Raw genomic sequence first — 27,987 nt, forward strand, 5'->3', positions numbered from 1 at the left:
AAGGAGGACGTGTAACCTGCTGCCGCGTTTTCACTCTTGTCCTCTCACCGCTGGGAATGCGGAGACACGGGCAGTTTATATCATGTCCCGGCGTGTTTTTGATGCCCCCCTGGGTCACGTTTCCCTGTGTTGACTAAAAAGACGCACAGCGTCAGAGTTGCAAGTTCAGTTTTATTTGGGGCAAACTGAGAACTCTAGCCCGGGAGACAGCACCTCAGCTAGCCCCGAGAGACTGCTCCAAGAAGCAGTAGGGGGAGATCGATATATATGATTTTGAGAAAGAGGGGTGGGGATCATGCCAAGAAGCGCTTACTTTGCAAAAGGTTTTCTGCCAGTCACGAGGAGCTGACGTCACCATGAGGGGATTTAGTGCTTTGCTAGATATGAGGAGATGCCAAGGATTGGGCGGGAGGAGAAGGGGATGACAGAGGACGAGATGATTGGATGAAATCATTGATGAGATGGTTGGATGGCACCAGTGACTCGATCAATTTGAGTTTGAGCAAACTCTGGGAGTTGGTGATGGACAGGGAGGCTTGGCGTGCCGCTGTCCATGGGGTCACAAAGAGTCGGACACGACTGATAGACTGAACTGAACCAAACTGAAGGATTGGGATCATGAAATCAGCTCCTGGAGATAACTGTCTAAAAGATCTGTTCCAGGTTCCCTGGAGGACAGGGTGCCTCAGTCTCCACCCTGACCTTCCTCAGGGGGTGTAAAAGTCACCAGCTACAGCAGCGTGGGATTCAGTCTCCGCAGAGGTGGATGGCAAAGGGCCTTGTCATCGTTGTTGAAAGAAAGTAAAGTGAAGTTGCTCAGCCGTGTCCGACTCCTTGCGACCCCACGGACCGTAACCCGCCAGGTGGTGTTAGCCACCTCCCCTCTTCTCTGAGCTTCTCCCGAGCCTCCTACCCCTTTGTAAAGCATTCCTTTTCGATAAATTCCCTCAGACTGCTAGCATCTAGCCCTCAGATGCTGGCAGACACAGCAAGTGAAATCTAACTTTCTTCCCATCCCAGGACAAAGAATCAAATTGCCAAGGGAAATTTTAGGCAGACAAGTGATTTTAAGACCCTTTGTGGGTTTAGTCTACGAGTCGTGTCCGAGTCTTTAGTACAACCCCATGGACAGTAGCCCTTCTGTCCATGGGATTCTCCAGGCAAGAATACTGGAGTGGGTTGCCATTTCCTACTCCAGGTAACCTTCACAACCCATGGATGGAACCCACATCTTCTACACTGGCAGCTGGGTTCTTTACCACTGAGCCACCAGAAGGAAAAAGTGAAAGTGAAAGTCGCTCACTCGTGTCCAAACATTTAGCACAACCTCATGGACTGCAGCCCGCCAGGCTCCTCTGTCCATGGGATTTTCCAGGCAAGAATACTGGAGTGGGTTGCCATTTCTTTCTCCTGGGGATCTTTCCCGACCAGGGATAGAACACTCATCTTCTGCATTGCAGGTGGATTCTGTACCACTGAACCACTTAGGAAACCCCAAGACCCTTTACTATGGTTTAAACAATTCCCAAAATAATTTTTTTCCCTTTAAGGAAGTTCCTTGAGCCCAGGACCAAATATAGCAAGAATTATATTCACCTAAGTGACTCTAGTTTTCCTGAGAATTTTCGGGTGAAGGCATTTTTATGTTTCCAAGTACTGAAACATTTTCTAAGCTTCACTGATCGAACCTTCTAACAACCCGGTGAATTATATCTACATCTGAGGTGGAACATAGGGAATGCCCCAAAGGTTCTCAGAGACGTTTCGTAATGATTTAAGAGTAAGAACCGTGTCTAATGGAAATGACAGGCATGATTCATTTATGAAAGCCGAAATGAGATTCAACCTTGACTGCACAGGGCTGTTTTTCCACCATGCTGTGGAACTCTACTGCTTGTGATGTAGATAAAATTGTGGGTTTTGACTTGTTCAGCAACACTGTGTGTGTGTGTGTGTGTGTGCACATGCTCAGTCATGTCCAACTCTTTGTGAACCCAAGGACTGTAGCCCGCCAGGCTCCTCTGTCCATGGGATTTCCCAGGCAAGAGTACTGGAGTGGGTTGGCATTTCCTACTGCAGGGGATCTTCCCGACCCAGGGATGGAACCCATGTCTCCTGCAATTCAGGCAGATTCTGTATGACTGAGCCACCAGAGAAGCCTCTTTACGTGACTTTATTCAACATCAAACCCTGAGAGTCAAAGAGGATGACTAAAAAGCCAGTAATAGGTTTATGTATTTTGCTAGATGATTTTAGCTCTAGGTTCTGGTTGATAGTTTCTCTGAAAAGCAGAGCAGATTCTGACTTTTTTTTTTTTTTTTTTTTTCTTTTTACTTTTTGGCTATGCTGCACAGCATGTGGGATCTTAGTTCCTCGACCAGGGATCAACATTGCATTCCCTTCAGTGGAAGCTTGGAGTCCTAACCGCTAGTCCACCAGGGAGTGCTTAGAGCACACATTATTCATATCATTCCATTTCATCTTTTTTTTTTTTCTTTTGGTTCAGTTCAGTTCAGTGGCTCAGTCGTGTCTGACTCTTTGCGACCCCATGGACTGCAGCATGCCAGGCTTCCCTGTCCATCACCATCTCCTGGAGCTTGCTCAAACTCATGTCCATTGAGTCAGTGATGCCATCCAACCATCTCATCCTCTGTCGTCCCCTTCTCCTCCTGCTTTCAATCTTTCCCAGCATCAGGGTCTTTTCCAGTGTGTCACCTCTTCGCATGAGGTGACCAAAGTATTGGAGTTTCAGCTTCAGCATCAGTCCTTCCAATGACTATTCAGGACTGATTTCCTTTAGGATGGACTGGTTGGATCTCCTTGCAGTCCAAGGGACTCTCAAGAGTCTTCCCCAACACCACAGTTCAAAAGCATCCATTCTTCTGTGCTCAGCTTTCTTCACAGTCCAACTCTCACATCCATACATGACCACTTGTAAAACCGTAGCCTTGACTAGACAGACCTTTGTTGGCAAAGTAATGTCTCTGCTTTTTAATGTGCTGTCTAGGTTGGTCATAACTTTCCTTCCAAGGAGTAAGCGTCTTTTAATTTCATGGCTGCAGTCACCATCTGCAGTGGTTTTGGAACCCCCAAAAATAAAGTCTGACACGGTTTCCACTGTTTCCCCATCTATTTCCCATGAAGTGATGCCATGATCTTAGTTTTCTGAATGTTGAGCTTTAGGCCAACTTTTTTTGGTTACTTTTTTTTAGAAATTAAATTAATTTCTTTTTCATTGAAGGGTAATTGCTTTACAATATTGTGTTCGTTTGTGCCAAACAGCAACATGAGTCAGCCATAGGGACGCATGTGTCCCTTTTCTTTTGAGCTTCCCTCCCACCTCCCTCCCCATCCCAGCCCTCTAGGGCCCCCTGGCTACCTATTCTATCTATGCTAATGTATGTGCTGGGGCTTCCCTAAGTAGTTCAGCTGGTAAAGAATCCGCCTGCAATGCAGGAGACCCTGGTTCGATTCCTGGGTTGGGAAGATCCCCTGGAGAAGGGACAGGCTACCCAGTCCAGTATTCTTGGGCTTTCCCAGTGGCTCAGATGGTAAAGAATCTGCCTGCAATGCGGGAGACCTGGGTTTGATCCCTGAGTCGGAAAAATACCTTGGAGGAGCGCGTGGCTACCCACTCCAGTATTCCTGCCTGGAGAATCCCATGGACAGAGGAGCCTGGTGGGCTACACAGTCCGTGGGGTAGCAAACAGACACGACTGAGCAACTAGGCATCTTCCGGTTGTGTAGTGTATAGTTTAAGGTACAGCCCAGGCCAATAAACACAGATGGAGGGAGGGGCTTGAATGTCATGACGCCCCCTCTCAGGGAAGGAGCTGAAGGCTGTCTCAGGAGCCATCTTGCATGGTACCTACCTCTCATGGTGCAACAGAGCTAGAAGCCTGCTGTAGAGGGATCTGGTAGGTTTTCAAATTTTGAAAGTGCTGAGGAAAAAATGTTTATTCTTCTCCTATGTTGCTGTTTAGTCACTCAGTCATATCTGGACCTTTGCGACCCCATGGGCTGCAGCATATCAGGCCTCCCTGCCCTCACCAGAGATGCTGGAGCATTTGGAAGAAGTGTCGTGTTGATCTTGATTTTTAGAGGTGGCACAGTTAAGAGACCTCTCTCTGTGTCTGCAAGGGGGTCTAAGAATTTTGAGTGCGTGCACTCTTGTGCACAGAGAAGGAAATGGCAACCCACTCCAGTGTTCTTGCCTGGGGAATCCTGTGGACAGAGGAGCCTGGTGGGTGCAGTCCGTAGGGTCGCACAGAGCCGGACAAGACTGAAGCGACTCAGCAGCAGCAGCATTGTTGTGCAAACGGAGCTCAGAGTTAGAAGCGGAGGCTGTGGTCAGCAGAATTCTAACCTGGCTCCAGGATCCCTGCCCTCCCCCCAGCAACCACACCCTGTACAATCCCACCCTTGTTTCTGACCCACTCCTGTGCTTCCCTCTAGGATGTGGGGAAGGCAGAGGTGAATGAAGACAGTGGACTGTGAGTCCATGGGAGAGATGGAATGCTGGGTGGGCTGGAACTTTTTTTTTTTCCTTTCAGTATTCTTTTTACTTTTGTTTGCTTGTTTGTTTTAACTTATGCCTAAATGTCTTGATATTTTATTTCATTATTTTTTCCATTTAGTTTTATTAGTTGGAGGCTAATTACTTTACAGTCTTGTAGTGGTTTTCACCACACATTGCCATGAATCAGCCATGGGTGTACATGTGTTCCCCATCCTGAACCCCCCTCCCACCTTTTAAAGGGGGTCCCAGGGCTCACTTCCCTGGTGGCTCAGTGATAAAGAATCTGACTGCTGATGCAGGAGACACAGATTAGACCCCTGACCCAGGAACATGCCACATGTTGGGGAGCAACTCAGCCCATGTGCCCCAACTATGGAGGCTGTACCCTGGAGTCTGGGAGTGGTAACTGTTGAACCCACATGCCGAAACTCCTGAAGCCCTAGAGCCTGTACAAGAGAAACCACCGGGATGAGAAGCCCAGGGACCACGGCACAGAGCAGCCCCTGCTCACTACAGCTGGAGAAAGCCCAAGCACAGCATCGAAGACCCATCGCAGCCTGAAATTAAAAAATAAATAAATAATTAATTAATTTAAAAAAAAAAAAAAACGGGGGTCCAGGACTTTCCTGAAGGGAATGTATTGCAAGAAAGATAGGCTTTTGCTCCGCTGACCTTGAAGAAGCAGAACAGCATGTCACCAGCTCCTGGTGATGGGGGAGCTCGTGGCAGGAGCTGCAGGCGACTGTGTGCAGCTGAGAGTCAGCAAGGTCATGGGGCCTCGATGCTGGGAACTCAAGTCCGTCCGGAAGCTGAGTAAACCTGGAAATGGAGTGTTGTTTGATGGTCAGACCTCAGATGAGAAGGCAGCCGGGTCAACAGCCTGATTTCAGCCCAGGCAAGACGGTGCGCGCAGAAAGGGTTAACCCTGGCCTGGACTGGTGCCTTAGAGGATGAATGATCCCATGTGCACGTGTTGCTTTTAGAAGCTGAGATCTTGGGGTGTGTGGGGGGGAGTGTGGGTTGTTGTGCAGTGTGGAAAAGAGTCCACATCCATTGCACAAGGCAGCATCCAAATACTGAGTAAGAAAGATGCTCAGTACAAATGCTCTGTAGTCTCTTACGGGGAGTAAAGAGGCTGAATTACTAAACGTGCTTCGGCGGGACACTCTAAGCCAAGAGCTCCCGGTCATGGGTGCCATCCAGCTGGGATCCACCCACTTCTGTTCTGCTTGCCCTTCACCGGTCATGGGTGCCATCCAGCTTGGAACCACCCACTTCTGTTTCACTCCATCTGCACCTAATGACTTCTGCTCCACTTGCCAAACTTCATTTCACTCCCAAGACATCTCTCTCTTTTTTTGTTGTTTGTTTTTTAAATGAGAACTTTTTTTTTTTAATGTGGGCCATTTTCAAAGTCTTGATTGAATGTGTTACAATATTGTTTCTGTTTTGAGTTTCAGGTTTTCTAGCTTGGGAGGGAGGGCATGTGTGATCTTAACTCTGAAACCAGGGATCTAACCTGCACCCCCTGAGGCTTCCCAGCATCGCTTTTTGATTAGCAGTTGTTTGTGCACGTGTGTGCTTCTTGTCCCTGGATGTCTGGGAATTCTCCAGGCAACAGTACTGGAGTGGGTAGCCATTCCCCTTCTCCAGGGGGTCGTCCCATCACAGGGACTGAAACTGAGTCTGCCGAACTGCAGGCCGCTTGTTTGCCATCTGAGCCCCCAGGGAACCGTTCCTTCTCTGCCACAAGCCTTCATTGGACCTGCTGCTGCTAAGTCGCTTCAGTCGTGTCCGACTCTGTGCGACCCCATAGACGGCAGCCCACCAGGCTCCCCCGTCCCTGGGATTCTCCAGGCAAGAACACTGGAGTGGGTTGCCATTTCCTTCTCCAATGCAGGAAAGTGAAAAGAGAAAGTGAAGTTGCATAGCCATATCCGACTCTTCACGACCCCATGGACTGCAGCCTACCAGGCTCCTCCGTCCATGGGATTTTCCAGGCAAGAGTACTGGAGTGGGGTGCCATTGTCTTCTCCATCATTGGACCTAGAGACTTTGATTTTTCTTTTATGATTTCCTCTGAGTTCATAGAATTAAAAAAAAAAAAGTGGTTTGTGTTAAAACAGTTGTACTTTGGGGACAAAAGGATCAGTTCAGTTCAGTCGCTCAGTCGTGTCCGACTCTTTGCGACCCCACAGACTGCAGCACGCCAGGCCTCCCTGTCCATCACCATCTCCTGAAGTTTCACCCAACTTCATGTCCATCACGTCAGTGATGCCATCCAACCATCTCATCTTCTGTCGCCCCCTTCTCCTCTCGCCTTCGATCTTTCCCAGCATCAGGGTCTTTTCCAATCATGCTGGCTCTTCACATCAGGTGACTCAGTATTGGAGCTTCAGCTTCATCTTAAAGTTTTGTTTTGTTTTTTAAAGAAGACCTTGCATTAAAGTATTAGCATTGATATAGAAGGGGGAGAAAAATCATCTCATTTGGTTCCTGAAAATTGCAACTTAATATAAAAGTGTAAATAGGGAAGGTTTTCCATTAGCCTGACCGAATCTTTTGGTGGCCTTGTGCTTGCTTTTTTGCTGCACAAATATCTCACGTTTTAGTGTGACAAAGAGCAAGGGCCATGAGCAGGACTTTCCCAGTGCCACGAGGAAGACTCGTAGCGGTGTGTGTGAGCGCCTTGGGCACTCTGACAGTTTGAGTGTGAGCCTGAGTGTATGTGAATGAGATTCCACTAGCAGAGTTCTGCCCACCCCGAAGCTGTCTCCCTACCCCTTATACATGCGTTCTGTCTTCAGAGCAAGTCAGTTCCGTGAACACCTTAAGCATCATTGGAAAAAAGTGGTATCGTGTACATCATTACAAATCGTATCTTGTCCAAACACAGGCATGTTATCCCTGGAATAACTTTATGTGCCCCAAATTTCCTATTCCTCCTCCAGACTCATAACTACTCAACTGATTTATAACTACAGTGCTAGCAATTGAAGAAATACTTTTTTTTTTAAAGAAAAGGTAATAACAGAGACAGAGGTTATTCTTCCTGGCACAGTTATTTCTTTTTTGTTTTAAAATAGCCATTTATTTTATTTAAATAATTCATTTACTTTTAATTGGAGGATAATTGCTTTACAATATGCTGTTGGTTTCTGCCATACACCAAGATGAATCAAGCTGGTGGGTGCCAGCTTCGTTCCCCCACCCCTGTGGCCACGATGCTTGTCCAAGAAGGTGACGGGCAGAGAATACCAGGTTTCTATGGCTTTTTAAAAAATTTTTTATTTTTGGAGTTCAGGAGACACACTGCCTCCAAGTGAGGACAGTGTCATTGATGATGTCATCATTTTTCTCAAGTATTAAAACCTGGTGTTCACTCTTGGCAGTTGTAAACTCTCTAGGTACCCCGTTATTTTCGGTGCAATGAACCATTCCTTTCATTTCACTTTTCCACCCAGGGCCCCGGCCTTGCCTGCAGGCTGACACCCAGTTTGTGACCCAAGCTCTCCGCTGGCGTGCCTCTCTGTCGATGGTCTGTCCTGACCCCTGCAGTGTCTCCCACCCGCACTCTCAGTGTGAGGTCCTTCTATTCTCTTTCTTCCCCGACGCCCTGCCCTCAGCGCTTTCCCGCGGCTGCCTTCTCCCCTATCACACTTGTTCTCCAGAACAGCTAGCTGCTGCTTCCACATGCTTCCCCCTGCTTTATGTGTGTTGCTGAGCGGTGACTGCAGCCGTGAAATTAAACGGCGCTTGCTCCTTGGAAGAAAAGCTATGACCCACCCAGACAGCATATTAAAAAGCAGAGACATTACTTTACCAACAAATGTCCATCTAGTCAAAGCTATGGTGTTTCCAGCAGTCATGTATGGATGTGAGAGTTGGACTATAAAGAAAGCTGAGCGCCAAAGAATGGATGCTTTTGAACTGTGGTGTTGGAGAAGACTCTTGAGAGTCCCTTGGACTGCAAGGAGATCCAATCAGTCCATCCTAAAGGAAATCAATCCTGAGTATTATTCATTGGAGAGACTGATGTTGAAGCTGAACCTCCAATCCTTTGGCCACCTGGTGCAAAGAACTGACTCATTTGAAAAGACCGGGATGCTGGGAAAGATGGAAGGCGGGAGGAGAAGGGGACGACAGCGTGAGATGGTTGGATGGCATCACCGACTTGATGGACATGAGTTTGAGCAAACTCTGGAAGTTGGTGATGGACAGGGAGGCCTGGTGTGGTGTAGTCCCTGGGGTCGAAGAGTGAGACACGACTGAGCAACTGAACTGAACTGAACTGAGCCGCCTCTCATTGTCTGTGCCCTCCACTGGAGCCCTTTCTTCTTCAGTGTTTGCATCAGAAAGCGTATTATCACCGCCAGGCGGTCATTTCCTTCCTTTCCACGTTCTCCTTCTTCCACGTTTGGGGGCCAGACCCACCCTCTTGCTGCAGCCCTTCTCCGCAGTAGGACCCTCTCCTGAAGGTGCCAGCTTCGTTCCCCCACCCCTGTGGCCACGATGCTTGTCCACGAGCAGGGAGGACCATGGCTGCCGAGGTGTGTGGTTCAGAGCCGCTGAGCACGCCGTATGCTTGGCACCCTTCTCTCATCTCTCAGGACCCTGTTTTCTAATTGGGAATGAGGGGTGGGGGCTACGGTGCTGCCAGGGCTGAACTGTGTCCCCCAAGTTTATATTCGGAGGCCCCAACCTCCAGCAGGGTGGGATTTGGAGGTGGCTAGGGTTCGATGCTGTCATAGCATAACCCTTATGGTGGGATTATCCTTGTTATAAGAAGAGGGAAACAGAGATGAGGGAGTCAGCCTTGGCCTCGTCAGCCTGCAGACCTGTGAGAGAGAAATTTCTGCTGTTTAAGCCCCTGTGCATGCTAAGTTGATTCAGTCGTGTCTGACTCTTTGCAACCCTGTGGATTGTTGCCCGCCAGGCTCCTCTGTCCATGGGATTCTCCAGGCAAGAGTACTGGGGTGGGTTGCTGTTAGGCAGTTAGAACAGGGAAAAAGAGCCCAAAATGGCAGTGGCTAAAAGACCTGGAAGGGAAAGCCCGCGAAAATAGAACAAAGGAAGGTCCGAGGACCAGAGTGAGAACCTCAGGTAAAACAAACATCACTCCTGCCTAAGCCCAATTTACATAAGGCAGGCCCAGGGACAGAGAAACATACAAAAAGAGGAGCCAAAGCCCTCTTCTCCCCTTTTTTGCTCCCTCCCTCTCCCCCGCGCAATGGGGCGATTGTCTCTTCGCGTCTTTGGATCAACATGCCCTCATGACTCAAAGATGGATTTTCCTGCTATTATGTAAATAAATAGAGCTGTAACACTGATTCATTTAAGAGCTATAACACGGTCCGTTCGAGACCTGAGAGCTATAACACGGTCTGTCCTCCGAGAGCTGTGACCCGCCAAGGGGCTTTAATGTCCGTCACTCCAAATTTTTGTTTTGACAAGACAAAGAACCGAGGAACATACACTCGTGTGACATTGCCATGCCCTCCTCCAGGGGATCTTCCTGACCCAGGGATCAAACCTGAGCCTCCTGCTTTGGCTTTCCCTGGTGACTCAGACGGTAAAGTGTCTGCCTACTGTGTGGGAGACCCGGGTTCGATCCCTGGGTTGGGAAGGGAAAGGGTATACCCACTCCAGTATTCTGGCTTGGGAGACCCCATGGACGGAGGAGCCTGGTAGGCTACAGTCCATGGGGTTGCAAAGAGTTGGACACGACTGAGCGACTTCAATCCTGCATTGGCTGGCAGATTCTTTACCTCTGAGCCACAGGGGACACTCCCATTAATTCCCCTTGTCTGTGGTATCTTGTTACAGCAGCCTAAGCTCAGGAAATCGGGACCTCAAAGCCTCTGAGCTCACCCACTTCTGTGGCAACACAGGGTCCTCATTTTATGACCGAGTGACCATCCATCCCAGGAAAAAACTCCGCGTCCCCAGTTGCCGTTTTTAAGTTTTTTAACTGAAGACATATCTGGGCCATCTTCCTTTTCAGAATGTTCTAAAGACTGTGTGGATATGTTCTCAAATAATTTCTGGCCAAAAGGGAGGGAAAAAAAAAAAAAATTAGGAGGTGGTGTGTATTCCAAAGGATAGGCATGCCACACTGGAGGTTTACAGAGTTAAGTTTTGGAAAGCATTTTGGTTGTTATTTCATAGATTTCTGTAAACTTGTAACTAAAGTAAATAACAGAATAAGAACAGCGTCAGTGGTAAATATCGACTGGTACTACAGGCTCCAAGAAAAGAGATTTTGTTAGAATACTTTCCCACATTTTCCAGTTCTGTCTTAAATTTGGTTAAACATGTAGAATTCTCTAAATAGCTTTTTGCTCATCTGACGAAATAGAGCGCCTCAGGCCTGGCGCTGTAGGGAATGGAACCTTTCCGTGGTAATAACTTGTTTAAAAGAAAAAAAATTGAGATTTGTTTGCATTTAAACAACATATATACTTTAATTGTGTGGCTTTATGGTTGACTAGAGGTTGCAAAAAGGTGATTGCCATCTCTGCACCTTATTTTTAAAAAATTAATTTTAATATGAGTTTAAAGGGAAATCAAGGATCTAGCTTTTTCCAAGCAGAATGATACTTTATTCTTCATCCATTTCAATTCCCTTCAACCAGTTAAGCCTGGCAGACAGATGAGCCCGGGCCAGGAGTTACTGATTAAACAAGAGCACCCGCAGAATGGAAAGTTCAATGAATCCGGCCCATGTTACAGGTTACCAGGCTATAATCACATTTTTGTCCATAATCACTTAGAATCTCATAGAAAGTTCGGCATTCCTGACCATCAAGCAAAATGTAAATTCTTAAAACTTCCTATTGATTTTAGAACAGGAAGACTGAATCCCAAAGACTGTTTGATTTCATTCATTATAATTGTCTCCAAAATGCAGAAGAATTTCCTTGACTTTTGTTTCAGCGTAATCCTTTGTTATTATTAGTCTACGTTTGGTTCAACTGTGAAAAGGTTAAGAAAAAAGTAAGTCTTAAAATTAAGACTTTAAAAAACATTTTTATTTATTATTTTTATTTCAGTTGAATGGGCATGAAATAGAACTTAGCGTAATCCTTTGTTGTTAATAGTCTAAGTCTGGTTCAACTGTGAACAGGTCAAGAAAAAGATGTCTTAAAATTAAGACTTTTAAAAAATTGTATTTATTATCTTTGTTTTAGTAAAATGGGCATGAAATAGAACTTAGCGTAATCCTTTGTTTTTATTAGTCTAAGTTTGGTTCAACTGTGAACAGGTTAAGGAAATAATAGATCTTAAAATTAAGGAGGGGATTCTTTTTTTTTTTCCAAGAGATGTTTAATTAATTTTTTTCCCCTACTTTACACTTTTTATTTTTCTATTGGGGTATAACTGATTAACAATATTGTCATAGCTTCAGGTAAACGGTGAAGGGACTCAGCCATACATACACATGTATCCATTCTCCTGCAAACTCCCCTCCCATCCATAACATTGAGTAAGGAGGGGATTCATTACTAAAAACTGTGTTCATTTAGTATTTTTCGCTGTGCCGGGCTTTCGCGTCTGCACACACCATTTTAGAAACTTGAGCAAAAGCATTATGAAGGGCTCTTCAGAAAGAGCTTGTTGCACCCACTTTCCCTGAGTTATAGGAATTGAGAAAAACCCCAGCAAGCTCTTGCTGGTGTGTGACTGATGCCATGTGAACGCAGAGGATTTCTGACTCACGTCAGCCGGTGTCGAAGCGGCCTTTGCCGTCTCTAGTGCTTCGCCGGTGCATAGGAAACTTCAGATAGAACATGCCGGGCGGACCACGTGTCTCGGTGCATCCACACGCGTAGGAGAGGTCTCCGAGGTCCTAGCATCCGAGATGGTGAAAGAAAACACGCACATTTCTTCTGACGCCTGTGCTGTTGGCAGACAGCTGACCCTGATAATTTCCAAAGACGTTCCCTCTGTCCCCCCCTGAAAACCTGACTTTGGAGGAGTCTGTGAGTACATCTGAAACAAGATGCAGCTCACTTCCAGGAGTCCGTGTGGCCCTGCTCAAGGAGAAGACAGGTGAGGCAACAGATGAGGGCATCACATGGTCTGTTTGTTTCTTTGTTTTTTAATTGAAGGATAATTGCTTTACAGTTTTGTGTTGGTTTCTGCCACACATCCACATGAGTCAGTCACAGGTATACATATGTCCCCTCCCTCCTCAACCCCCCTGCCAGCCCATCCCACCCCCCTAGGTTGCCGCAGAGCACCAGGCTGAGTTCGCTACCTCGTATAGCAAATTCTCACTGGCTATCTATTTTACGTAGGGTTCCCTGGTGCCTCAGATGCTCAAGAATTGGCTGTATGTTTCACTGTTACTGTTTCGGTTCATCCCTCCGTCTCTGGATCTTTTTTTTTTTTTTTTTTTAAGGTGTTCTTGATGCAGTTTTTGGAGCACGTGGCCTAGTTTTTGGAGAGTAATAACTGTCACAGTAACTTGCTTCATTTGGCCTGACAGCCTTGTCCACACCCTTCTTAAAAGGAATTGGGAAAACAGGTGGCGTGGCTTTGGGACTGTGGTTGTCAGTGGCTGTGCTGGTGGCCGATTGATGTCCAGGCAGACGGAACGGCCCCAATCAAGCAGCCGGAACCCCAACTCTGCCCTTTCCTGATGGGGGGGACGGGTGTGAAAAGTTGTTGCTGAACCATGGAGGACGCCGGGATTCTTGGCCTCCGGAGGAGAAGAATTCAATCTGGGGCCAGAGACGAGGCTTGATTGCTCAGAGCCTTTGTGTCATAAAGCTTTATTAAAGCATAAAAGAGAGAGAGAAAACTTCTGAGATGGACATCAGAAGGGGGCAGAAAGACAGCCTCCCTGCTAGTCTTTAGCCGGATGTTGTATACCTACTAGCAGTCTGCTAATCAGATGAAGGAGATGTCTCAGAACACAGACAATGGCACCAGGTGAATTATCTAGGGCCATAAAACGATTGACATGAATCTTGAAGAAAGGCAGGTTTCCATACAAATATATAGTTTCATTAACATAGATTAAGAGAACAGTGTATGCGTGTAACATACTGGTTTGTCAAGTCGGTTCTGAGCCTTTAGGTGGAACCGACCTGAAGACAGAGTCTACGGTAAATACATAGTACATTAACATAGCTTAAGACAAACATTTCCGTAAGAAAAATGCATTGGTTAGCTCAGTGAAATTCATAACGGCCTTTGTTTTACTAAGCTATCAATATTAGCTAGGTAGTTTATTTAAAAAGGTCTAAGGGATCAAGGGTCTTCCCAGGTGGTGCTAGTGGTAAAGAACCCACCTGCCAGTGTAGGAGACGTTAAGAGACGTGGGTTTGATGCCTGGATGGGGAAGGTCCCCTGGAGGAGGGAATGGCAACCCGCTCCAGTATTCTGGCTCGGAGAATCCCGTGGACAGAGGAGCCTGGTGGGCTACAGTCCATGGGGGTCGTAAAGAGTCAGACACGACTGAGTAACTAACACTTCGCTTTATTAGAGGGGCTTCCTTGGAGGCTCAGAGGGTAAAGAATCTGCCTGCAATGTGGGAGACCTGGGTTGGGTCCCTAGGTCAGGAAGATCCACTGGAGAAGGAAATGGCAACCCACTCCAGCATTCTGGCCTGGAGAATCCCATGGACAGAGGAGCCTGGTGGGCTACAGTCCATGAGGGTCGCAAAGAGTCGGACAGGACTGTGTGACTAACACGTTAACTTTTAAGGGATTAAGAAGTGCTGTCATTTTCAACCAACAGAACAAAGGGAATGGGAGTAAGAAGAACTGGAGATACTCTGTGTTTTAAGGAAACAAATAAAAACAAAGTATCCTAATCGTGGGTGTTAGGAATGGAAACACTTGGCCTTGCTTCAGGAGATGCAGATGAGGCATCTGCCCTGTGCTGAGGTCCGTGCTGTGAACCTGGGGTATCGAAGAACGTGTTCCGCCCGAGGGAGCAGACCCTCGCTTGTCTGGGGGAGCGTCAGCACACTCGGGAGATGGTGGTGGGACTCGCGGTAGGGCTGCGTGCTGGCCCCTCAAGGGATGGCCTGGGCCACGTGCCCCTCGGCCTTCTCTGCCAGCTCCCTGCTCCCCTGCAGACGGAGGACCTCTGATGACCGTGATCACCACAAAGGCAGGCAGCCTCTCTGGGGGGTCTTCTCTCTCCAGGAGATTCTACCCCCTTTTCTTTTCCATTTTCTTTTCTTTCTTTAATCTTTGGCGGTGCTGGGTCTTCGTTTCTGTGCATGGTCTACTCTCTGGTTGCAGGGTTTGGGATTCTCATGGGGTAGCTTCTCTTGTTGCAGAGAATGGACACAAGAGCCCGGGATCCACTGCTTGTAGCACACAGGATCAGTTGCTCCATGGCACGTGGGATGTTCCCCAAGCAGGGATCGAACCCGTGTCCCCGTGCAGGCTGATTCTTAACCAGTAGAGGATGGGGGAAATCCCTCTGCCCTCTTTTCTAGTGCAGGGTTCTGCAACAGTGTTACATCAAAGTGGATACAGGAGAGCTATTCCAAGAAGCCAGATTCTACATATGGAAACTGAGTGAGTGTAGTGGATACAACGCTGCAAAACTTTACAAAGAAAAGCTTTGCAGTGCCAGCTTAAAACCGGACATTTAAAATGCAACAGTTCAAAATGCAGACACTCATTTATCAATAGTGCTCAAAGAGGCCAGATACCACTGATCTCTTTGCTGCCTGAGGAAATAACAAAGTAAGTGATTTTTTTTTTCCCCCTCCTACTTCCAGTGCTATCTGGGAACTGTAGATTGAAAGTTACTGATATATTCAATTAAACAGATAGTATCTTGCAGTTACTAAATTCGGCTTTCTTTATAGGAGTCCTGTGCAGGCACATGCAGGGACAATTACATGCAATTTGATGTCATAATGTAAGGCAGGACAAGTTGAAAGAAGCCGGTGGTTCTTCGTGTCTCTCAACTAATATCCAAGGACGTTTTCCCTATTTAAACAGAAGGAGATGTGTGGACTTGTAACTTTTATGTTTTATTTCTGAAAGAGGTCAAAACCTGAAGAGCTCTCCTTAAAACCCTTGGTGAGTTTTATCTCAGTAAGGATCAGTGTCATCATTTTCGTGGGCTTATGCACCATGAAATTCGTGCAAAACATTCCCATCATTTCTTGTTCTCGTTGCCCCTATCTAGGAATTTTCTTCCTAGATTGGGGAAAAAAAAAAAAACAGAAAAAGATTTCCCCCCAAGTCCTTTTTTATGGACAGCAAACATTCATGCATCATAAATGGAAACCATGCTCTCTTCACAAGCGTGTTTCTTTGGGGCTGCCAATGATGCTTAGACACTGAGGTCATCTTGACCAATCATTTAGCACAGGTTCACTGCTTGGAAATTACAATAATCATCTCACAAGGCATTAACAGTACAGGACAGCGTCTCTCCATAAGCCAATAAAGAGATAACACGCTCTGATACTAGATGATCGTTCCAGGCCAGGAGGTGATGAAAGGAATGGTTGAGGCTGTCTACGAGTTGATTCTCTGAAGAGTTGGCTTGGTGAACCAAAAGCCACATATTGGCGCCAGTGATGGGGACGCATTGACAATAGCTTGTTGCTGGAAACCCTTCCCCGGGGAGTGAAGGTGTCAGTGTTCGTGGGGGACGTCATCTCCTTCCTGAGTCTGTGTGTGCTAAGTCGCTTCAGTCGTGTCTGACTCTGAGAGCCTGTTGACTGTAGCCCACCAGGCTCCTCTGTCCATGGGGTTCTCCAGGCAGGAACACTGGAGTGGGTAGCCAATTCTTCCTCCAGGGTTATCTTCCCGACCCGGGGATCGACCCTGCATCTCTTACGTCTCCTGCATCGACAGGCGGGTTCTTTAGCAGTAACTCCACCTGGGAAGCGTGGTTTTCCACCCACTGCTGGCAAAGAGGCGCCTTGCCCAGTCTGGAGGTAACGCCCCAGGGTTTGCAGAGGCCATTTAGATGAGCATAGAGGCACCTTGCCCAGACGGAACACTCTGGGACAGTCCTCTCAACCCCCGGGTGTGAGTGTGCCGTCTCAAGCGCCCCTGCCGGTCCTGCTGGTGCCTCACACGTTCCTCTGCCTTAACTGCGGGCGTGCATGACGACGTCCCGACCACAGTCTCACTTGTCCGTGGAAACAGCTATACGCGTAAACACAACTCTCTCGTCGCCACGTACGAGTGGGCTGGAAATTGTATCAGACCGATCCACAGCAAAGGGGTTGATTCAGCAGGCTGAGGGAGCGGTATTCTGATCAGGAAACCTCTGCCTTCAGGTGAGTGAAACCCAGCCCCAGCGACCTGCAGAAAGAGGCGGCTTTGACTTCTCTCCCTTTGAGAGGCGCCGGTCCATCAGAAGATCCAAGGATACCCCTAAGGTAAGCGTTCCTCTCTGCTCTGGATGTGCGCCTGTTGACCTGATGCGTTCTTGCCCCTCCCCACCCCCCTTTTATCTGAGAGTGCAGTCTGCTAATCCCCCGGCACCTCCCCTCATGGGGGAGGTGGTTCCACGCGAACCATCACCAGTTGCTAGGTCTCTCTGCTCATCATTCTTGTGCCTCATTAAGCAGACGGTGCATGTAATTCGTCCACCTTGAACACTGACACGGCATCTACTTGGCTAGCTGTTGCGCTGCAAGTTTATTATTAGAAAGAAACAAATTTAAAAATTAGAATGGTGCGCATGTATGGCAATGAAATGCTTAACATTCTGCCCGTGTCGGAGTAGATCTTAAAGCTAAACTGAACGTCCGCGTACAGCTCGCGTCGGGAAAGGCAGAGGTGGTGTTTGATGATTTTGCCCTGTGTGCGCAGAGGACCCATAGGTGTGACGTTTGTTTAATAAAAACGGTGTTTCCTGTATGACAGAGGAAAGAAAGCCCTCCTCATTTCTCATCACCGAAAAAGGGAGTCGGTCAGGTTGTTTATTTCCTAATTAGGCTCAGAATAAGGTGAAACGTTTTCAAGATATCCAGAACTGTTTCAGTAAATTCAGCAGATTATCAAGCCACGTGAGTTCGTTTTGGACGCCTTTGAAATTTAAGGCTGTGTGAACTTATCCTATAAGCTTTATTTCAGTTGTAATCTTAGTTTTGAAATGAAGACGTTCATTTGTGGCTCTTGAAACAGTTGTCGGTAATTTCATCTTGTCTGTAAGTCAGAAAATTATCGTGTTTTCCTATATGTTTTCCCCGTTTCTCGTTTAGATGAGTCAGTGATGAAACACTGAATTTATGTAGTTTGACTGTGAATACCTATAAAAAAAACCACTCCAAAATGCTCAGAGAATGCAGAATTAGTGCTGGTATGTATGATTGCTCCTGCAGAGATATTCTATATCCATCCTTAACGCAGCAGGCTCAGGCATGACTATATCTTACCACTGGAATATGTTACCAGCCTACTGTCAGCGACGGGTTCTTGAATTCAGACCCTTGCGCTGGATCGCAGAGAGCTGCTTTTGCTGAGCTCGCTGTGGATCGTCGACGCTGGTGGGTATAAAGGGCGTCCCGGCAAGGTCTGTGGATCTTCCGCGTTCCTAGCTGTTGTCAGGCGCCCTATCGGGTCCGCTCACTACTTACCCTCCATCGCATCTTCTCTTTGCTTTCTCCGTGTGGGAGAGTTTAGCAATCTTGCTGCGGTCCTACCTGACTTGTGCCCAGGAGGCCCCAGTGGGACTGGTAACCAGAAGCTAGCTTGAGCGTTAGCAGTCCCCTTGGTGTCTCACTGAACCCCGAGACCTCCGCACGGGGAGAGGACTGCTACACTCAAGCTCAGGGGTGAACTGCGGTCCCTCCGCCCTTCCTCCGGCGGGGCCGGTGGCCCTTCCCTGGGTGCCGAAAACGGCCCAAGTATCGCATGTCTTGCATCTTAGGCTGTGCCTAAGATCGGAGCTGATTCTGACACCGCTGGGTCCCAGAGTTCCAAATGATTCCCCCCCAGTCGGAGTGGGAGATTCTGAGAGTCGGGTGAATGTAGAATTGGGGGCAATGAGGAGCAGTGAGCTTATTTCCCCGAGACCTAAGTGCACGGTTGGAAGAAAAACAAGAGGCAAGTGTGCGAAGCTCCACCTGTGTCTCCATGATCCTCGGAGTGAAGATTCATCTGGGAGAAAGAATGGGAGCCTGGAGAACTGGTTTCCTTACTGAAACACCGGAACCCAAAGCTGATGTTGCGATTCTGGGGAGAGTAACAGGGACTAGGGCCACCATCCAAGCTGGAGAATTTCAGGCGCTTTGCTTTCTGTCTCAGCTCCATTGGACTGACTTGTTTGAGCGGACTTGGAGAAGCGCGTCGAAGAGCAAGCAGGACGTCCGTGGTATTTGCAGCTTTGCTGCAGATGACGTCTTTCTCTTTGAACAAATGGCAAGCCACCTGACTCCCCATATGGAGTTAAAGACCTGCTCCCTTTTTTAAATTAAATAACTATTATTTTGTTTAATCTTTATCACAACCCCATGAAATAAGTCCTGTCATTATCCTCACTTTTAAGGAAACTGAGGCACAGAGAAATTGTCAAAGTTTTGATAGATAGCTTTTCACTTTTTTTCTGTGCATGTATGTGTTTTTCTTTGAAATCAAATTAGATTAACACAGTTGATATTCTTTTCTAATACGCTTTAATATGTTCAATTTACTCTACAAAATAGCATGAATGTTTTCCCATATTATTAACTATTTTTCTGCCATATAATTTTAGTACATATTACATAAATGAAGAATACAAATATCTCAGTGTGAATCGCTCAGTTGTGTCCGACTCTTTGTGATCCCATAGACTATAGCCCGCCAGATTCCTCTGTCCATGGGATCCTCCAGGCAAGAATGCTGGAGTGGGTTGCCATTCCCTTCTCCAGGAAGACCTGCTCCTTTTAAACCAGTTTACTCCCCTAATCCATTCTCTTCTAGATTGTTTATCCACATAAACCTCAGCTAGTCTTAGTGAGCAGACAGGCATCCAGTTAGATCCGATTCATACACTGCCCGCCTACCGTGTAGCTTGGTACGTGACCCCATGTTAACTAAGCTCAGGCCAGTGGAATATAATGGTAACCACGTGAACACTTTGTGCCTCTGGTTCTTGAGAAAGGAGGACAGATCCCTTGCATTCTTTCCTTCCCATTGACAGATGGTGGTCCAGGTGACCTTAACTCACAGATATTAAGACAAATGCACCAGGTGAGCGTAACTCACAGGAATGGAGTCACGTGTGGAGGGTTGCAAAGTTCGCCTTCCAGCCCTTAACCACCCAGCCGTATCTCTGGCGTGTTCCAGGAGAGGCACGCCAACATCTAGCCTTATCAAGGTGTCTTTTTGAGTCTTTGTGTGGCAGTAGCTGAACTTGCTTCCCAAATAATAATGCTTCCCAAATACTGTCCTGTCTGTCCACTCAGGTTCACGCCTCCGTGTTCAGTGTAGGATACTTGTTCAACCTCAGAGGCTTGTGTTCTCTGGGTCCCTCGAAAGCCCCTGTTCTTTGGAGCACTGGGTCCCCTCTGTGTTCCACGCCGCCCCCCGCCACCCCAACCCTGCCACATGCCTATCTCTGTACAGAATCAAGGTGATCTTCTGCAAAGGACCAGTCACACACGCCTGTAGGTGTGGCCACATCTGATGGTGATGTAGATACTCTGAAGTTAAATACTTGAATCTTTTATGCTTAAAAGTATTGCTCAGAAGTAAAAGATGATGAGTAATTTTGCAGTGGGGAAACCTGAAACGCTTGCTTAGCCCAGTGATCGAGGTCAGTATCAACTGGGGTCAGTATCTTATTGACAGCATGTGACCTTGATATGATGTGGGTGAGAAGGGCACTTTACCTCTGTGGTCTTTCTCCGAAATGCCCGTAACCCCAGTAAAATCGTGAGAAAAACACTGGAGCAAGCAAAATTGGAAGATAGTCTGCAGAATACCTGCCTAGCATCCTTCAACGCTGTCAAGGTCATGAAAACCAGGGAAAGTCTGAGAAACCATCAGAGCCTCCAGGAGACCAAGAAGCTATGACCCCTAAAAAGTTTATGTCATACCCTGGTTAGGATCCTGGTACGATGCACGGACATTTAGGGGAAAGCTAAGGAAAGGCAAATAAAGTACAGATGTCGGTGAATAATAGTGTGTCCGTATCAGTTCATTAGTTATGATAAAGTACCAGGTAAATGGAAGACCTTAAAATAGGAGGGAACTTTCTAACATTCTTGCAGCTTTCCTGTAAATCTAAAGCTACGCTATAACAAGTTTACTTTTTCTTTTTTGGGCCAAAGTGGGTCTTTGTTGCTGCTCTTTTTTAGACGTTTTTTTTTTTCAGATTTATCTATTTTAATTGGAGGCTAATTACTTTACAGTATTGTGGTGGTTTTCCCATACATTGACATGAGTCAGCCATGGGTGTACATGTGTCCCCCATCCCGATCCCCCCTCCCACCTCCCTCCCCATCCCATCCCTCTGGGTCATCCCAGTGCACCAGCCCCAAGCACCCTGTCTGATGCATCCAACCTGGACTGGCGATGTGCTTCACATATGTTAATATACCTATTTCAATGCTATTCTCTCAGATCTTCCTACCCTCTCCTTCTCCCACAGAGTCCAAAAGTCTGTTCTATACATCTGTGTCTCTTTGGCTGTCTCGCATCTGGGGTCACCGTTACCATCTCTCTAAATTCCATATATATGCATTTATATACTGTATTGGTGTTTTTGTTTCTGGCTTACTTCACTCTGTATAATAGGCTCCAGTTTTGTCCACCTCATTAGAACTGGTTCAAATGTATTCTTTTTTAACGGCTGAGTAATATTCCATTGCGTATATGTACCACAGCTTTCTTATCCATTCGTCTGCTGATGGACATCTAGGAACTTTTTTTTTTTTTAAAGCAGGATCTTATTCAAAGACTCAGGAAAAAAATGCACGAGGTGTCAGGATGGAGTAAGCGTCCAAGAAACCAGAAGCAAGGGCAAGTACCACGAGGGGTTACTCTCCCCAGGCTGGATGCTCCGTATTTTGTATCTTTCTCCCCGCTTGTTGGTTTCATGAGCCACACTGGCCACGGCCGCTGCTTGGGACACATGGCTAGCCGGACCCCCGAAACCCCATTCACCCGTTTAGCAGCTGGTTTTTCTTCACTTGACAGTAATGGGAGCCCTCAGTGTGAAAATGAGGATACTGGCCAGGGTACACAGTTGCAGTCTCTGGTGTAATTCCAGGCAGGTTACCTTACTCAGGCTTCTCATCTGTCGCATGAAGGTAATACATATCCCCCAAGAGAGAGGCGTGATAGCTAAGGAAAAAATACAGAGCACAAGCCGATATCGGGGGAACATAGATCAGCTTAGCGCTGGACCCCTGATAGGAGGATGTGTGTAAAACAGTGGGCCACAGGAATTGAAGGCGTGGGCCGGGAACCTGCAGAAAGAGGAGACGACTGGACGATGTAGATGAGAGGATAAAGAGGCTAGAGGGCTGGAGATGGAAGACGTTTGCAGGAGGACATGGGCTAGAGGAATAGAACCGCCCGCCCGTGGCCAGAGAGAGGGATGTTTGATCAAAGATGCTTGAGATGAAGACATCCCAAATGATGACAGTTCAGTTCAGCTCAGTCGCTCATTCGAGTCTGACTCTCTGCGAGCCCATGGACCGCAGCACGCCAGGCCTGCCTGTCCATCACCCACTCCCGGAGCTTACTCAAAGTCAAGTCCGTCAAGTCGGTGATCTGTGACCCCATGGACTGCAGCACGCCAGGCCTGCCTGTCCATCACCCACTCCCGGAGCTTACTCAAAGTCAAGTCCGTCAAGTCGGTGATCTGTGACCCCATGGACTGCAGCACGCCAGGCCTCCCCGTCCATCACCCACCCTCGGAGCTTGCTCAGACTTATGTCAAGTCCGTCAAGTCGGTGATCTGTGACCCCATGGACTGCAGCACGCCAGGCCTCCCCGTCCATCACCCACCCTCTTGCTCATTATGTCTGTCTTGGTGATGCCATCCAACCATCTCATCCTCTGTTGCCCCCTTCTCCTCCCGCCTTCCATCTTTTCCCAGCAAAGACTGAAGCAAAGACAAGGGGCTCTTTGGAGTGGGCAGTTTGGGGACATCCAGACAGCAGAGTCCCAGTGTCTTCTCGGTTCCATAAAGAAAGGTGTTCATAAAAGCAGGAAGATGGAAAAAGGAGCAAAGCCCTGGGCATCACAGACAGGACCACAGACAGATAGATTAACCAGGGCAGAAGGCGGAGGGTCAGCGGACAGTGGCCAGTACCCAGAGAGGGCACATAATACCATCGAGGAACTGATGCTGTAATCGGCACGGCATTCACAAGTTTTCACAGGAGTTAAAGAGAAATGAAATTTACTTAATGTGACCCCCATAGTAAGTACTGGAGAAAGAAATGGCAGCCCACTCCAGTATTCTTGCCTGGAGAATCCCATGGACAGAGAAACCTGCTGGGCTATAGTCCATGGGGTCACAGAGAGTCAAGACACGGCTCAGTGACTGCCAGTCACTCACTCGGTACTAAGGACATTCCTTTTTCTGACCTGGTTTGGCTCCAGGTTGCCCATCACAGTAAAATATAAATGTATGTATTCCTCTTAAGGGATAACGTCCGGGCTTTGAACGGGCTTCCCTGGTGGCGCAGACACGGTATTAGGTTTGTTTCTGCTGACAGGTCCTGTGGACAGTCACCTGTGTGTTTTTGAAGGTCAGTGGACTGCACATTGAAGGTCACCGTTCTCATCATCGGTTGGGTGCTGGATTACACCCTCGAACCGCGTCATGATTCGGAGGGGTCTTTGTAGTCTGTCTCATCTGTGCTGGCTTCTCCGTTGTGAAAGACACCAAACCGTCAGGAAAAAAGTCATGTTTTATAGCACCAAACCATCAGGGAAAAAGTCATGTTTTATAGGGCCAGAGGTAGTTGTCAAAGCAAGACGCTTGTAATCGAATTGTGGTTCTTTCTCTCGTAACCTGAGCAGTGCCTTTCTGCACACAGAAGAAGATAAAATCTGAAACCTTCCCCGGGTGCTGGCTGGCTTCGAGGATCACATGTCCCATGACATGTTTAACCTTTTGTTGTATCCTCATTTGTTTCCTCTAGTTAATTGGGAACTTGACCTCAGAACTACCAGTGTTTTCCTTTTCATCTTTTTAAAATGACTAACCGAATGTGACTTTATTTTAAGGGCTATCTGTGTCAAGAATTTTGAAGGTTACTAATTCGAGTGGTTCTGGAATTCGAATTGAGCTTGGATTTTTGACTGGACAGGACCTTCATGAAGAGACCTCTTACATTATTATCCCAGATTGCGAAACTAGTACACAATAGGATTGATTCAAGATCGTGTCTTTAAAAAGCTCGCTCCTTACTGCTAATGTAATTTTCTTGATCACACTGGCATTGAAAATTCTTTTCCATACAATGGAGTATAGTTACAGAAAACACAATTACCGCTCAACTGCCAGAGAGTTTTTTTTTTTTTTTTCTTTTTCTCAAGGTCACTTTACCCTTGTTGAACTCTGTTGAAACTGTGAGCAAATGGCACCTAGATTTTGCTGGGAGCTCTGACCTCGAACATGCACAGCAAATTGCTGTCTTTTGTATCTCTGTGGTTGGAGAATGGGACTGAAGACCCCGAGGAGCTGGGAAATCCTGTGTCTGCCCGGGGCTTAGAGGCAAGGCAACTGACAATTGACCTCTGGTTCTTTTTTCTGTCATGCGAGCCTGGAATTTCAATACAAACACCATGTGACCTGGAGAGCTCGGTAAAATTGCTCAAGAAATGCGGGCTCTCCGTCACCTCCTACTCCTGTTGGCTTTGGGTCTGTTCCAGGACCAGCCATGTAACCCCTGTGATGACCTGAGCCCCTCATCAGTCCAGTGAGGGAGGCTGGGCGGTGAGTACGCACACGCTTCTGAGCTACCGATGAGAATAATTCATGGTGGACGATGCTTAGATGGAAGGTGCAGTGTGAAGGTGACTGCTTCAAGCGGCGTATCGTCATAGCCCTTTAACGGTGTCATCATTGCAGCAGATGCTACGGTGAATACTGTTCTGTCTTCACTAGGGGATCCTTTTTTTTTTTTTAAGGTGGCACTGGATCCTTTTATCTGTAAGAACTTGATTGAGATATAATTAGCAGAAAATAAACTGCACGTGAAAGTGAAAGTCTCTCAGTCCTGTCTGACTCTCTGCGACCCAATGGGCTATACAGTCCATGGAATTCTCCAGGCCAGAACACTGGAGCAGGTAGCCTTTCCCTTCTCCAAGGGATTTTCCCAACCCAGGGATCAAACCCAGGTCTCCTGCGTTGCAGGCAGATTCTTTACCAGCTGAGCCATCAGGGAAACCCTAAAGTTCACGTGTTAAGAGTATGGAACATGAACCATTTTGACACAGGGTATGCCCTTCGAACCTTCACCTCAGTCCAAGCAATGAACATTCCTATAACTTTCAAAGTTTTCTTTAAGGCCTTTATACAGTAAGTCATCTCTCCTGCTCCCCCCTCCACAGACGACTGATGTATCCTAGTTTGTATTCTGATCCCTCGCTATACAGTAGTTAGTATTTCCTCGGGTTTTACATAAGATCATGCAGTGCGTAATCTTTTGTCTAGTTTCTCCCCTTCAGCAAGATTTTTTTTGAGATTCATCCATTTGACTGTGTGTATGAATAGTTCAGTCCTCATTTATTACTGTTTATCACTCTTTATACTGTTTATGACTCTGTGTTACTGTTTGTTACTATGTATTGCTATTGGTTAATGTTTATCACTGTTTATTGCTATTTATTACTGTTTATTAATGTTTGTTACTATTTGTTACTATTTACTACGGTTTCTTTTTTACTATTGATCAATGTTTGTTACTGTTTATTACTATTAATAGCTGTTTGTTACTCCTCATCACTCTTTATACTGTTTGTTACTGTGTTACTGTTCGTTACTATTTATTGCTATTGGTTAATGTTTATTCCTGTTTATTGCTATTTATTGCCATTCATTACTCTTTGTTACTTTTTGTTACTGTTCACCACTGTTCCTTAACAACTATTGATCAATGTTGTTACTGTTATTGATCAATGTTTGTAACAACTATTGATCAAATTGTTACTGTTTATTATTCTCCATTACTCTTTATGCTATTTATTACTCTGTGTTACTGTTTGTTACTATTTATTGCTGCTGTTTATTGCTATTTATTGCTATTCATTACTGTTTTTTTGTTACTGTTCACCACTGTTCCTTAACAACTATTGATCAATGTTGTTACTGTTATTGATCAATGTTTGTAACAATTATTGATCAAATTATTACTGTTTATTATTCTCCATTACTCTTTATACTGTTTATTACTCTGTGTTACTGTTTGTTACTATTTATTGCTATTGGTTAATGTTTATTACTGTTTATTGCTATTTATTGCTATTCATTACTGTTACTTTTTGTTACTGTTCACCACTGTTCCTTAACAACTATTGATCAATGTATGTTACTGTATATTACTTTTTATTACTGTTTATTATTCTCCATTATTCTTTATACTGTTTATTACTCTGTGTTACTGTTTGTTACTATTTATTGCTATTGGTTAATGTTTATTACTGTTTATTGCTATTTATTGCTGTTCATTACTGTTCGTTACTTTTTGTTACTATTCACCACTGTTCCTTAACAACTATTGATCAATGTTTGTTACTGTTTATTACTTTTTATTATTCTCCATTACTCTTTATGCTGTTTATTACTCTGTGTTACTGTTTGTTACTATTTATTGCTATTGGTTAATGTTAATTGCTATTTATTACTGTTTGTTACTGTTTGTTACTGTTTATTACTATCGATCAATGTTTGTTACTGTTTATTGCTATTAATTGCTGTTTGTTACTGTTTATTGCTATCTATTACTATTGTAAATTCCTGTTTATTACTGTGTAGTATTACTGTTGTGTGGATGTAAGACTGTATGTTTTATCTGTTCACTTGTTATTGGACCTCACTAGGGGCTTCCAAAGGGCTTCCCCGGCAGCTCAGCTGGTAGAGAATCCGCCAGCAATGCAGGAGACGCTGGTTTGATTCCTGGCTCGGGAAGATTGCCTGGAGAAGGGAGAGGCTACCCACTCCAGGATTCTTGGGCTTCCCTACTGGCTCAGATGGTAAAGAAATCACACATGGTGTGACAATCTGTAGGATCATCTGTGGTGCTGTAGATGGCATTAATTCCTTGTTTTTGATGGCCGAGTCATATCCCAGTGAATCAACACCCCTAGTGGCTAAGACAGTAAAGAATCTGCCTTCAATACAGGAGACATGGGTTTGGTCCCTGGGTTGGGAAGATCCCCTGGAGAAGGGAATGGCTACCCACTCCAGTATTATGGCCTGGAGAACCCCTTGGACGGAGACTGGTGGACTACAGTCCATGAGGTTGCAAAGAGTCAGAGACGACTGAGTGACTAAATGACAACAAAGACCACTATCTCATACCATACACAAAGTGATTTAAAGACTTAAATGTAAAACCTAAAACTATGAAACTCCTTGTAGAAAACATAGGCAGTATTCTCTTTGACATCAATCTCAGCAGTACTTTTTTGGATCTGTCTCTTCAGGCAAGGGAAACAAAAGCAAAAATAAACAAAAGAGACTAGCTCAGGCTAAAATGCTTTTTCAGTGCTTGCTTTGGCCTCAAGTATACTAAAATTGGCGTGATACAGAAAAGATTAGCATGGCCCCGGGCAAGATGACATGCACATTTGTGAAGCATTCCATATTTAAAAAAAAAAAAAAATTAAGAAACGTTTTTGCACAGTTAAGCAAGCCAACAACAAAACAAAAAGGCAACCTACTGAATGGGGGAAGATATTTGCAAGTGTTACACCTGAAAGGGTTAAGGTGTGTGTGTGTGTGTGTGTGTGTGTGTGTGTGTGTGTGTGTGTGTGGAGAGAAAGAGATGAGGGAGGGGGGGAAACCCATACAACTCAGTATTAAAGAAATAAAACAGTCAGGTGAAAAAATGGGCCAAAGGTATGAATACCGCATGCCAATGGTCAGTAGGCACATGTAAAGGGGCTGGACATTACTAATTATCAGGGAAATGGAAGTGAAAATCCCAATGAGGCATCCCCTCACACCACTCAGAAGGGCACTTCAAAATAAAAAAGTGTTGGTGAGGATGTGGAGAAAAGAGAACCCTCCAGCACTGCTGGTAGAAATGTTAATTGGCAGAGCCGGTGTGGAAAGCAGTTTGGAAGTTCCTCAGGAACATTAAAAGAACTACTACTGTGTGATCTCGATTTTCACTCATGGGTTTTTAACCTAGAGAAAGGGAAAGCACTAATTTCAGAAGATAGGTGCACCCCAGTGTTCTTGGCAGCGCTAGTTAACAGTAGCCTGGACACGGAGGGAACCTAAGTGCCCATCCCCAGATGCGTGGATGCAGAAGATGTGATAGATATATTCAATGGAATACTACTCAGCCATAAAAA

At 46.1% G+C, this 27,987-nt stretch overlaps 1 protein-coding gene and 1 pseudogene across 4 annotated transcripts in view; both read left to right on the plus strand.

Moving 5' to 3' along the window:
• LOC122434556 overlaps positions 1-27,987 on the plus strand; it is a 456,430-nt gene that overhangs the window by 140,765 nt on the left and 287,678 nt on the right. For 2 of the 4 annotated variants that reach the window (XR_006267400.1, XR_006267402.1), the window contains exon 6: positions 16,791-16,892. The exons of 1 other annotated variant lie outside the window; for it this stretch is intronic. The gene's annotated coding sequence lies outside the window, so the exon portion shown is untranslated. Of the gene's footprint in view, positions 1-16,790; positions 16,893-23,688; positions 23,989-27,987 lie in introns of those variants that run through there. One more of the 4 variants, XR_006267401.1, reaches the window with a different exon arrangement.
• On the plus strand, positions 27,177-27,277 carry LOC122436155 (annotated as a pseudogene).

Source organism: Cervus canadensis, chromosome X (genome assembly GCF_019320065.1).
Source record: "Cervus canadensis isolate Bull #8, Minnesota chromosome X, ASM1932006v1, whole genome shotgun sequence".
NCBI lineage: Eukaryota > Metazoa > Chordata > Mammalia > Artiodactyla > Cervidae > Cervus > Cervus canadensis.